Below are 13,896 nucleotides of genomic sequence, written 5' to 3'. Positions count from 1 at the left end.
ATGGCCGGGCACATTATTTGTGTTGTTTGTCCAGCAACACAGAGGTTAAAAGCTGTTGTGTTCCTTGGAGAAACTGCACAATTCATTTGGAACAAATGCATTTTTACTTGTTTATTAAGAAATTGTACAGCTTTAATTGCATAGTAAATCCAATAAAATGACATAATAGACAGCAGGTAAACCCAATGATATTTCCTGGGAAACAAAATTGTTTTCCACACATTATCTCTTTGCACCTGCACTTCAAGGTTAGCTGGGATGTTAAGTAATGTCCTGTCTAGCTTAGTTAATTCCATACTGTGAAGGATCTATTGTTCTGCTTTATCTTGGATCCAGTTAGCTCCGCAAGGCAGGAATGCAGCCTTTAGCAGGATGAGAAGCCATTTTAAACATATTGCTAATTTGCAGCCTGAAGCCATTTTATGATGTTACTTTATTTAACTTGCATTGAGAAGCCATTTTGAAGTTAGTAAAAGCGTGCATTAAATGGTTGCTCCTGACAACAGCCTAAATCCAGATTTTAGATTCTCACCTGCTAAAACCAAACCAGAGAAAAGCGGAGCTGGAAGAACTGGCCACTCTGCTTTCATTACTTAAGTGTTTTTTTTAAACTTGAAAGCTTCTTCAAGTAGATCAACCCCAATCTTCAAAAAATAACAAAAATAGAAATAGCTGGAATAGCTCAGCAAGTCTGGCAGTATCTTTGGAGAGAAATCAAAGTTAATGTTTTGGGTTGAGTGACCCTTCCTTGGAACTCATTTTTGTTTCTGATTTAAAGCATCACCAGTTCTTCCAGTTTTCAATCTTCAGCCAGTCTGATTCACTTCACATGATATCAAAGAATCACAGAAGAAATGGATCCTGCAGAAGCCATTGGCAAAATTACTGAAGATACTTGCTCCAGAACTTGTCATGCTCCAACGCAAGCTGTTCCAGTCCAGCTACGTGACAAACATCCACATCAATGTGAAAAATTGCCCAGATATGTCCTGTACACAAAAGCGGGAAAAATCTAACCTGGTCAATTACACCCTAGTTTATTCTCAACTATCAGAAAAATAATGGAGGGTGTCATCAACAGTGCTGCCAAATACTTCCTCAAAATTAACCTGCTCACTTATGCTGAGTTTGCATTCTACCAGGGCTATGCATTTCCTCATCTTATAACAGCTTGGTCCAAACATGGACAAAAGAGTTGAAATCAAGAGGGAAGTAATGATGATTTCACCTGATACCAAGGCAGTAGTTGACTGTGTGTAACATCAAGGAAGCTAAGTAAAGCTGGAGTTAATTGGAATCAGAAACAATATTTTCCACTAGTTAGAAACCTACGTACTGGTGAGACTGCATTTGGAGTACTCTACAAAATATTGGTCACCTATTTAAGGAAGGACTCAAATGCATTGGTGGCAAATCAGAGAAGGTTTACAAGATGAATATCTGGAGTAACTGAGTTGTCTTATGAGAAAAAGTTGGACATGCTCAGTTTGTAACTGCTAGACCTGGAAGGTTTGAGGTGAACTAAATGAAACATTATAAGATCCTGAAGGATTTTGATAGGGTAGATGTGGACAGGAATGTTTTCTGGAATGTGAGAATCAAGAACTAGGCATTGATGATTTAAAATAAGAAGCTTCTCATTTAAAACCAAAATCAGGCACTTTTTAAATTTCTCTTAGAGGGTCATGAGTGTTTGAAACTCTCTTCTTGATAAATCCTCAGATATTTCAGCAGTCTTTATCCAAAAGCAGCAAGATTTGAACAACTTTCAGGCCTGGACTGACAATTGGCATGTAGGGCAGCACGGTGGCTCAGTGGTGAGGTGGCACGGTAGCTCAATGGTTAGCACTGTCGTCTCACAGTGCCAGGATCCCAAGTTCAATTCCAAACTTGGGAGACTGTCTGTGTGGAGTTTGCACATTCTCCCCATGGGTTTCCTCCGGGTGCTCCAGTTTTGTCCCACAACCCGAAGATGTACAGTTCAGGTGAATTGGCCATGCTAAATTGCCCATAGTGTTCAAGGATGTGTAGGTTAGGTACATTAGTCAGGATAAATATAAGATAGTGGGGAATGGGTTTGGGTGAGGTAATCTTTGGAGGGTTGGTGTGGACTTGTTGGGCTGAAGGGCTGTTTCCACACAGTAGGGATTCCATGTAATATATACATTATCCAAGTGCCAGGCAATTTTTCCACATTGTCTCCAATAATGTAGAATTCATTCATTGTCCCTTGGCATTCAATGCTGAATTGCCATTATCAACATCTGGGCTCTACTATTGACCGGGAATTGAATTGGATTAGACATATCAATACTGTAGATTCAGAAAGTAGTTGAGTGGCTGTGAAATCTGTGGTGAGTAGCACTCTTCTTGACTCCTAAAAATATGTTCACCATCTGCAAGGCACAGCAGGATTGTGATGAAATACTCCCTAATTACCTGGACAAGTACCATTCCAACAAAACTCAAGAATCTTAACACCATCCAGGACAAAACAGTTCAGTTAATTGGCAACTCATCCACCACCTTCAACATACACTCTTTCAATGCCAATGCACAGTAATGTGTATCAGCTACAAATGCACTGCAGTTATCAGCCAACACTCCTCAGACCTTCCCAGACCTTGACCTCTCTTATTTACAGTGACCAAGACAGTCAATACATGGCAACTCTAGCATCTACAAGTTCCTCTCCAAGCCATACATCATAGAACTATAGTATTATCTTTTCACTATCAATAGGGAATCAAAGTGCTGGAACTCTGGAGCAGTATTGTGGCTTTGCCTACACCACAGGAACTGCAGTGAGTCAAGAAGATAGCTCAACACTATCTTCTCAAAGAACAATTCGAGATGGACAATAAATGCAGGCCTAGGCAGTGGTGTCTACATAGTGAATCAATGTCATAACACAAGTATAAGTATTTATATTGCTAGTCTTATTAAATCTGGGTCAATAGCAAATACTTCACTCAAGCATGCACTCTCTGATCAAGCTCTTCAAATGTTATTTCGTAGATTAGCATGACATCCATGTGGGGTGTGTTTCCGTGAAGACTTTGCAAAATATTTGACATCTATCATTAGAAAGTCTTTGTGGGAGATCAGGGATGGCCAATAAATTCTGGTCCAGCGAGAAAGATCAACAACTTGTGAATGAACAAGAATAAATAACTTGTCTTCAACTCCTCAGCAGGCCTCTGCCACTGTATTAAGTACAATTTGGCATAACATCAGCAGGTATATGCAGTACTTCCTCTCTCCCTGCAAACCAGTATTTGGCTGTGATTGAATTTCTAGGCCACTCGCAGGGGAAACCTTTTCTGCATTATCTGTAACTGCCACCAGGTACAGATAGATTGCAGGAAGTCACTGTTGAAGGGTTAATTGGTGATCAAGAGCAACATATAGAAAGATCATACCAACTGAATACATGCAGAAAAACAAACTGGAGGATTCCTTTATGAAAGGAGGTTTGAAGTTAGTTCGTGAAATGATTAAGATTGACATTTCAGAATGAGAGGTAACATGGATTTGGACACGTAAAACAGTGAAAAGTTGGTTAGATTAACAATACCTTATCAGTGGTATGATGTTAAATAGGCTCCCGCAACTGCACAAAATACCATGGTATTTAATACTTCCAATGAAATCTGCTTCTACACTGGCATGAAAATAGAATGTAGGATAGAGTAAATTATTCTGTTAAAATGTCTTTGGAACACAAGAGGCTGAATTCCAAAAATAAAATAAAGAAATGCAGATGTTGGAAATCAGAAACAAAAGCAGAAATTGCCAGAAAAACTCAGCAGTTCTGGCAGCTTCTGCAGAGAGAAAGTAGAGTCAACATTTCCAGTCCAGTAAATGTTTGTGTATGTGCCTGAGTTCTGAAGAACGGTCACTCGATTTGAAACATTAATTCTGCCTACTCTCCACAGACGCTTCCTGACCTACTGAGTTTTTCAGCCAATTTCTATTTTTGTTTTTGGGATTGAATTTTAAGGTTCCTCGCCCAGAGTATTGGAAGCTTTTGTATGGGATGGAACTGAGAATGACATGGAAAAACCTTTGCCTCCTTACCACTGTCTCTATGATCATAACCATCTTACTAAATCCCTTTAAACGAGGGGCCGTTTGGCTGTTTAGAGAAAGCCCTGAAGTACATAATCAACTGGGCCAAACAGGAAGTGACAGACAGTACTATTTTTATAGGTCAGATGGTAGTGGTAGTATTTCTCTGAATTTGACAAAACCTGTCACAACTGTCTCCAGTTTGGCCCTTGCCCCTCAATCTGCCAACGTCAGAACTCCTCTGTAGGCCTACTATTTGGGGGAGGAGGATTGAGGCTATTGTAAAATGGAAATTTACCCCACTGATGCTAATACTCTCAGAATATTGGTGTAGTGAACTTGCTCTGTAATTGTCAAGCATTGAATCAGACACATTGCAAGTTAAAACTGACATTCTGGGGCCTCGTTCGATTATCTCAAGAACCAAGGAGAAGATTCACAAAGGCTTATCTTGGAGATTTTATCAGTAACTGATTTATTTGCTTAGGAAATTAAATGAGTTGCTCAGAATCCACAATGTGGCAAATTGTACCAAGTTTGTAAAGCACAGATAGCATTTGGTTTGTAGCAAGAACAGGCTTCCCAAATTGGTCCTTTTTTAAATTCCCTGGTTTCTTATATGTTAATGTTTATCTACAGACTATTCACTCACACCTGGTAGTTTACAGTTCTTGTTCATGTGTAGCATGCACGGAGTAAAAGGAGCAATTAACATTACTATGACTTGTGTGCCTCAGTCTCGAACAATTAACTGATAGCTCCCACTGTACAACTTGTGCGTGGATCCTGTCTGCAGCACATGTTGACCGAACTAAATAATTGCCATGAACACTGAAGCAGAAAAGTGCATTCTTAAGTGCAGGATGCTATCATCTGGGCAAGAAAAGAACTCCATGCATGGAAAGAAATTCAAGACCTGTACAGCATTTAAAAGAAATGTTGGAAAAGGAAAACTGATGGGTCGATCCTGCCACATAACGTAATACCACGTGGGAGCTGATGCAAATTAATTTCATCCCATTTACACTATATGTGTGCTTTTAATGTTTATGTCTGGCCTGTTCTGAACTCATTGATTATGTTCTGCAGATTACAGCAATGAAACACAACATTACCGAAGAGGAGGGGCATTGGCTATTTTGATTAGATTAGATTCCCTACAGTGTAGAAACAGGGCCTTTGCCCAACAAGCCCACACTGACCTCCTGAAGAAAAACCCACCCAGATCCATTCCCCTCTGACTAATGCACCTAACACTACAGGCAATTTAGCATGGTCAATTCACCTGACCTGCACATTTTTGGACTGTGGGAGCAAACTGGAGGAGACCCATGCAGACACGGAGAGAGTGTGCAAACTCCACACAGACAGGAATTGAACCCGGCTCCCTGGCGCTGTGAGGCAGCAGTGCTAACCACTGAGCCACCGTGCCACCCGACAAATATCCCCTTAGTACTTGAGTGTCTGCTTTCTCAGAATTATTTTGATGTTTTTTGACAGAAACACGATTTGCGGCATTTGTGAAATCAGAGAGTTATGAGCGAACATTTTGAATGATCAGAGGTAGTACAGTAATGAGCGCTATTGCCTTATTGCACCAAAGTTTGAATTCCAGCCTCAGACAACTGTCTGTGTGGAATTTGCACATTCTCCCCATGTCTGTGGGTTTCCTCCGGGTGCTCTGGTTTTCTCCCACAGTCCAAGATATGCAGGTCAGGTGGATTGGCCAAGGAAAACGCAGGGTGACAAGGATAAATGTTGTGGAGAGGAGGGAGTAGTTCTGAGTGCGATGCTCTTTGGAGGGTTGGTGGCTATGCTCAATGACCTGCTTCTACAGTGTAGGGATTCTGTGATTCTGTGCTGTGAAATTTCGACTGAGGTTTGTGATGAATTCCACGACGCTGCAGAGGCCCCAGCACACATATTTTGGCATTGTAGTAGTTCCAGGAAGTTTACAATTTTACAAGACTGCTCTGTGCTACCTAGGTGGCCCAACAGAGTTGATGGTTGGACTTGCTGCAGGCCGTCATGCTATGTTGGGCGACATGTCAGTTGGCGAATTATAGACATTTGTGATGGTCAGCTTACTCACTTTGCATATGGAGGAAGGGTTCATTAAGTTTAAAGTCCTTTGCATCTTTGAAGTTTGCCTTGATGTAAGTGGGTAGGCTGTATATATTGTTATCCCTGTTCACAAAGGCTTCAGAATGTGGAACTAATAACTGGTGACCTATAAGGAAGGTTTCATGTCGAATGATTATGTCCATATTCATACCAGTGAGCTCACATATTGCTCAGCTTAGGCCTTCAATTTTGGGCTGGTATACATTTGTTTCATTGTCCAAAGAAAATCCATTGGCTTGTGAATTTCTACTGTTTAGACAGGATTCCCAGTGTCTATGGTCCATTTGTCTTCTGACACCAATAGTTCACAAGTTTTCGTATGACAGTTACTTCAACACAAAGACCATGTGACAGTTGCTATCTTCTGCCTGCAGCAGAACTACACACCCACATTGGCTTTTAAAATGCTTTGGGGTGCCCTGAAGTCATGAAAGAGGCATTATAAATGCAAGTTCCTATTTTTTTCTTTCCTCCTTTCATTCTTTCTTCCCCCTTTGCTTCCTTTTTCTCTCTCATTCTCTTCATTCCCCCCAGTGCCACCAACAGTGTTGTGTCCTTGGAGAAAACAAAGCCCAAATGTCATCTTGCACTGGTCTATCATAATGAAAAAAAAAGTTATTTTTAAAACTTATTGAAATTAATACAGTGCGGTTCTGACAATAAATAGAGGAAGGTCATACTTTGTGTTTTCAATGATGTTGCGGCTGAAAGAAAAAAAGAAGAAAGATCCCCAGACGCAAATTAAAATAAATGCTAAAGGGTTTTCCACATGTCAGAACAATTGGTTTGCTAATGGGCACTTGAAACAAAAACAGAGATTCCGCAAATACTGACAGCTTTGACAGTCTCTCATGGTTTTGTTCATTGACTCTCTAAATAGGGTCACTGCAAGCAACCAAGGTGTATTATTTTTAATGTAAATTACAGTGATATATCATTATTTATCTGTAGTGCGTGCGTGTGTGTGTGTGTGTGTGTGTGTGTATCTGCATTCATATTTGCAGTATCTTCCATAATTCTCTGACAAGCAGGTTCATGGGAGCGTGGCTAATAAAATGGTCTTAATCTATGTTTGAAGAGCTGTTTGTGACAGCACTTTATGACTCCATCACATAAACATTTGTCTTTATTTAGTCAATATATTTCTGCAACTCTTGTAATTTTTCAGACATTTTTTGCACAAAGATTTGATGCTTTCCTCTTCATAAATAATGGAATTGTTGTTCATGTAAAGCACATGTGATTTTACTGTGTGTTCAAGTGGAACCAGAATGAAGTAAGTGAGGATTTGAATGTTGTTTCTCAGATGGAATGTTTTTTGAACAGCTGACAGACATAAATTTGTGATCCTTTCTTCACATAATTGGCAGGAGCTAATTTAAGAAAACAAAAATACTGTGTATAGTTTTGGCCTCCTTATTTAAGGAAAAATATAATTGCATGAGAAGCAGTTCAAAAAGCTACACTTAGCTGATTTTTAGGATGAAGGAGTTATCATAAGATGATGGGTTGAGCAGGTTGGAACTATACCAATTGGAATTTAGAATGACTGGTGATCTTATTGAAGCGTAAGATCCTGAGAATTGACAATGTGGATGCGGTTGAAGTTTTCCTTTGAAGGGAGGTCTAAAACCAAAAGATAAAATTTTAAATACAAGCAGTCTCCCATTTAAGACTCAGATGAGGGTTTTTTTTCTTTTCTTTGAGCCTTGAGAGCCTAAGAAAGTCTCTTCCTCAGAGAATAGTGACCCTGGGAAATTGAATATATTTAGAGTTAAATTTGATCGAATTTTTGATTGACAAGAGAGTCAAGGGTTATGAAAAGTCAGTACAAAAGTAGAATTGAAGTCAAAGCCAAACCTTACTGAGTGGTAGAGGAGGCCAAAGGGTCAAATGGCCATGTCCTGATTCTCATGGTGTTTGGTTAGCTCAGTTGGCTGGATTGCAACACAGAGTGATGCGAAAGTATGGGTTCAACTCCCACACTATCTGAGGTGACCATGAAGGATTGTCCTTCTCAACCTCTCCCCTTGTCAGTGGCGTGGGGAGCTTCAGTTTATAAACCACCACCAGTCATGTCTCTTCTGAAAGGAGAGGAGACCTATGGTCTGAGTTTAAGGTCTTAAAAGTTGGAGTTGAATTTTAAACTTTAGATGCACTCATAGTATGGAAGAATAGGTAAGAAACCAAGAATCTTGTGGAATGGTTAAGTGAGCCAATGCATTAGCATCCGGCTTCTGGATTTTCCTCCAAGCAAACAATAGAAAGATGCTTGCTTTGGAAGTCACACTCGGTGTTGTTAAAAGCTGAGCAGATAAACAACAAGAGTGTGGTCATTCACTCATCAATACAATGACCCCAACAGTTTGATGACCTTACTGGAGCAAGAAGGGTGAGTACCATGGCACATTCAAACAACTCATTCCAAGAAGGCAGTAGTTAAACAGGATGATGGTTAAAGAGACCATGTGCAGAATTAAGGTGTTTACAAGGTGATACCTTGGAAAATCATGTCCACTAATTTACAAGGCATTGCTGATGAAGGAACATTTCTCGGCCAGCATTTATTACTTTGAAGGTGACAGGGAGCTACCTTCCTGACTTGCTGCAGTCCTTGTGATATGGGTATACTCATCATGCTGCTAGGGAGGGAACTCCTGTATTTTGACCCAACATCAATGAAGGATTAGTGATATAGTTCCAATTCAGGATAATGTGAAGCTTGTGGAGGTGAGCATGTAGGTGGTAGCATTCCCATATATCTGCCAAATTCTTTGTCTTCTAGATGGTAGAGATCTCAGGTTTAGAAGTTATTATCTAAGGAGCCATGGCTATTTGTTGTGGTGCAACTTGTTGATGATGCCCATTCTGCCCTGTTGTGTGGGTGGAGCAAAGGGTGACTGTTGAAGGTGTTAGGTGTGCCACTCAAACAGGCTGCTTTGTCCTGGACGTCTGTGAGATTTTTGAGTGTTGTTGGAGGTGTGTTCCTCCAGGCAAGTGAAGAGCCTTTCCTCACACTCCTGACTTGCAGCTTGTATATGATAACTAGGAATTAGGGGGTGGTAACCTACCACAGAAATAAGGTATTTGAATGATTGTGAAGGAGGCTATGAAGTTTTCTTTGACTTGCCAGAAACATTCAAATTACATCCCTGATGTGAAAGTGGTTGTCAAAATAAATCATAAGTCTTTTGGCTGGATAAGAAAGAATTTTTAAGAATCCTTCCAAGAAAACAAAGGTGATGGCTTAACGTCATGGTGTTCACTTATGAAAGAGGCTATGTGCTAGTGAAACTACAGGTGACAGCAAATGCACTCTCCAGAGCAATGGTTGGCAGCCTTTTCAACCATGATATTGATTTCATTCAGGAAACTGAGTCATACATGCAGTCCATGGCAGCGTAGTAGCTCACAAGTCTGAATTAACCTAGCCAGATTCAGCAAGAACAAAAGAGAGATATCCATGTTTTGGACACTTGGACCACTTTATATACTGAAAACAAATTACCCAAGGACTTTTGTCAGTGATGTGGACAAAGGGTAAGAGAATTCAGTTGCAGTTAAATTCTATTTTGTGAACGAAATTGGGTGGCACGGTGGCACAATGATTAATACTGCTGCTTCACGACACCAGGGACCCGGGTTCAATTCCTGCCTCAGGCAATTGTCTGCGTGGAGTTTGCACGTTCTCCCCATGTCTGTGTGGGTTTCCTCTGAGTGCTCCAGTTTCCTCCCGCAGTCCAAAAATGTGCAGGTTAGGTGAATTAGCCATGCTAAATTGTTCGTAGTGTTAGGTGTAGGGGAATGGGTCCGGATGGGTTGCTCTTTGGACGGTTGGTGTGGACTTGTTGGGCTGAAGGGCTTGTTTCCACATTTTAAGTAATCTAATCTAAAAAAAAATCCTTATTAAAACACTATGTGAGCATTACTCAAATTTGCACAATATCTGCCCTCTATCTAACATTAGCCATCTGAGAAATTATATTACTCACCATGATCCATGTGTCTGATCTATGCCATTAGAATCTTCTTTCTTTCCAATGTAGGGTTGGCTCTCCTCCAAGTCTCTCAGGTCAGGGTGGATCTTCTCCTGGGACTTCTTACGTTGCCACATGGTCTTCCACCACATGTCTTTGCTGCAGGGGTGGCTTCCAGCTGTGTGTTTTTATCCCCTCTCGTTGCGTTGTACAGCATGGAAACAAACCCTTCAGGCCAACTAGTCCATGCAATCAGATATCCCAATCTAACCTGGTCTCATTTGCCAGTGCTTGGCGCATATCACTCTAAATCCTTCCAATTTATAAACCCATCCAGGTGTATTTTAAATGTCATAATTGTATCCATCTTGACCATTTCATCCGGCAGTTCATTCCATACATGCACCACCCTTTTCATGAACATGTTACCCCACATGTCTTTTTTAAATCTTTCCCCTCTCTTCCTTAATGGTCTGTGACCTTTGGCCAATGGAACCATGAGCAGGGTTTATAGTATCCAATGGGGTCTGCCAACACTTTTCATGGTTGCCATGTCAGGGTGGGCTAAAGTGCATGTCCTCAGGCATTGGCTACAAGTCAAGGTACCAGAAAGTCTGATCAATACCTCTCAGCTTGTTACTACTGACTTCTCCAAGACCTTGAAGACCTCTTTTATCTTGATTTCCACTATTCTCTGTAGATGTTAGCTGCTGGCTGCTGATTAATTTAGTTTGGCCAATTTTTTGTCTGACTTGATTTCTCCGACTGCGGATCAATTTAGAATGTCCAATTTTGAGCCTATGGTCACTTGACAACAGAGAGACAAGTAACGTCTCAACATCCCCCAAAATCTCATTGAGGTTAGCCACGACAAAGGCCTACATATGTCGCTTAGTTAGACACAGAAGCCATATTTGCCATTGTTAATGACATAAGAGTGCATGATGAACAATTGGTCATTCCAACTTCACTTCAAGAGAACATCTTGGGGAATTTGCACCAAGAACACTTGGGAATCATCCAAGAGATGGCAAAGATTGGTCAGCGGTACTGTGGCTGTGATCACAAGAGACATTGCCAGTTGTCAGACCCGAGTAAAGAAAACCGTCAATATCAATTAATTCCAGATCAGATCTTGGCAATGTATGGACAAGTTTTTTTTGTATTCACTAGGAAGTCTTGCCTCGCCATCGTCAATTTAATTTTTCAAATGTATTGTGGTTAAGAAATGTAGAGCTTCTCTTATAAGCTGTGAATAATTGCAGAGAAGCAATAGCTATGTCACGTTTAATCTGCAAAACATGTTGCAATAGACCAGAGATGGCTATCCTCTCACACTAGACTGCATAGGTTCCAAAACAATGCGCACTCTTGGAAGATATTGATGATTGCACACAAAGCAGAACTCACTTTTTTTTTGCAAAACCATGCCTGCCATGGCATCTCTGGATGTTTGGACTCTAGATGAAGACACAAATGGACTCAACTCTTCTTGGATCATGAACGGCTAAGCTCAGTGTGCAATCAATTACTCATGTTTTTGAATGAAGAAGCAAAAACAGGGTTTCACTGGGGGAATAGCTCCGAAGGAGGTACATCATGTGTTTTACTCAGGAAAATAGTATCAAAGGTGAGACAGTGACAATATGAAGAGCAATTTATTGCCAGTAGGACATTTAAAAGTATAAAGAACTCTGTGCGAAGATTTGTAGCTCGGGTGCTTGTTGTTGTGGTTCTGTTCACTGAGCTGGGAATTTGTGTTGCAGACGTTTCGTCCCCTGTCTAGGTGACATCCTCAGTGCTTGGGAGCCTCCTGTGAAGCGCTTCTGTGACCTTTCCTCCGGCATTTATAGTGGTTACAAATGCCGGAGGAAAGATCACAGAAGCGCTTCACAGGAGGCTCCCAAGCACTGAGGATGTCACCTAGACAGGGGACAAAATGTCTGCAACACAAATTCCCAGCTCAGTGAACAGAACCACAACAGTATAAACAACTTTCAGGAGAGTATTTCATGGGGTTACAGACAGAAGCTTGAGTTCTGAAAAATGGGAAGGGCTGGGATTAGTAAGGGAAATAAGGGAAACCTTTATTCATGGTCAATATAGCAAAAACAATGAGGCAATGAGAGACTGCAGTTGGAACAACAATATAAATGGGAGAGTTTACATGGAGGGTGAGAAAATGCTGGAAGAGTTGAGTTTAGAGATGAGAAAGACAGGGATGAAAATTTCAGCGATGGGTTAAGGCAACAGCAATGTTTTTTAACTTCAATACAAGCAGTCATTGTGACAAGGGTTAGAAGCTGAACTCAGTTTGTCTAGGACAATGTGGACAGTTTGATTTATTATGAAATAATGGCTAGGGAGTTGGAATTGGTGGCAAGGGCAGGGAGTTCATGGCAGGGGCCAAAGTCAATGCTAAACTGGAAGAAATTGTGGCTTATCCAAGACTGGTTATTGGACAATCTGACAACATAGCAATGGAGCAGGAAATGTGGGTTTCAACATTCATATATGGCAGTGGTTGTGTCTAAGGATCTACCAAATCTCTCATCTAAGTGAAAGGCAGAGAGGGGAAAAAGGGTAAGTGTTGTCACAGGCAGTCAACTTAGGCAGTTTGTCAAACTCATATCCCTGCTATTATTTCCATAATTGGATAGCATTCTTACCTCAAGGAAATAGGAAAATGGAGTTTGGTAATTGTCCAGCCCCCTGTGCTTTTCTTTGGTTAAAATTCTGCTAGTTTCTTGTCACAAATGAAACTACTCCTGGCTGAATAGTGAACACTTTTCTTTCAGTGCCTGAGTGCAAAAGCTGGAAATAAAAATCTCATCTCTTTGAATCTGTCAACAGTCTAATGGTTAATGTGAAATGTTTCAGGTATTTGTCCATTTAACTGAAAAAGGCAAGTTAACTGGCAGAATTGCATTGCTTTAAGTGCTTTATGTTCACAAAGAATGAGATTGGCATACTCAAATGATACATGTTTTATAACCAACCAGTTTACAGATTCAGAACTGCCACCAAAAGGCCCCAGGCAAGCATTTATCCATTTCACTATAACACCAACAAGACTTTCCTTCCATCCTGGGTGTAGTTTAAGTTTAATAATACAATATATGCCATTCTTATTGTTTGCTTTTCTCTCAGTGTGGGAGGCATGTTAATGCTGTTGACCAATAAAGTATTATTCATTGGAAAATAACTCAGTGGGCATCTGATTTGCTGTAATTCCTTTATAGCTATATTGATATCAGTGCAATGACAATGCCCAGAAAAGCAGAGTTAGAATCCAATGTGTGATGAAATAGAGAGAAATGACAGTAACAGTGTATTAATCAGTGTGTTAGGGTGACCTTGTGGATAAGAGTTACAAGTTCAACGTGAGTAATAAGAGATTAAAAGGAGTTGCAAATTAAATGATTTTACAGCATCACAGAAGTTTTATCGTACAGACGGAGACCATTTGGCCTTCATTGTGCCTGTACCAGCTCATTAAATGAGCATCATTATCTAGTGCCAATCTCCTGCTTTATCCTGAACTTTTGCACATTATTTGGATAAAAATAATTATCCAATGTCGTCTTGAATACCTCAATTAGAACTAATTAGAATCTCACTCGATTTAATTAGAATTGTGTGGCACAACCCTTATTAAGGGTAAAGCTGGTCACCTTCCTCCTATTTCTGGAAGCAGCTAAGATCAGGATGAATTACTAATTTT

The sequence above is a fragment of the Hemiscyllium ocellatum genome, chromosome 16, assembly GCF_020745735.1.
Source record: "Hemiscyllium ocellatum isolate sHemOce1 chromosome 16, sHemOce1.pat.X.cur, whole genome shotgun sequence".
NCBI lineage: Eukaryota > Metazoa > Chordata > Chondrichthyes > Orectolobiformes > Hemiscylliidae > Hemiscyllium > Hemiscyllium ocellatum.
The sequence above is the reverse complement of the archived record's forward strand: the minus strand, read 5'-3'. Positions refer to the sequence as shown.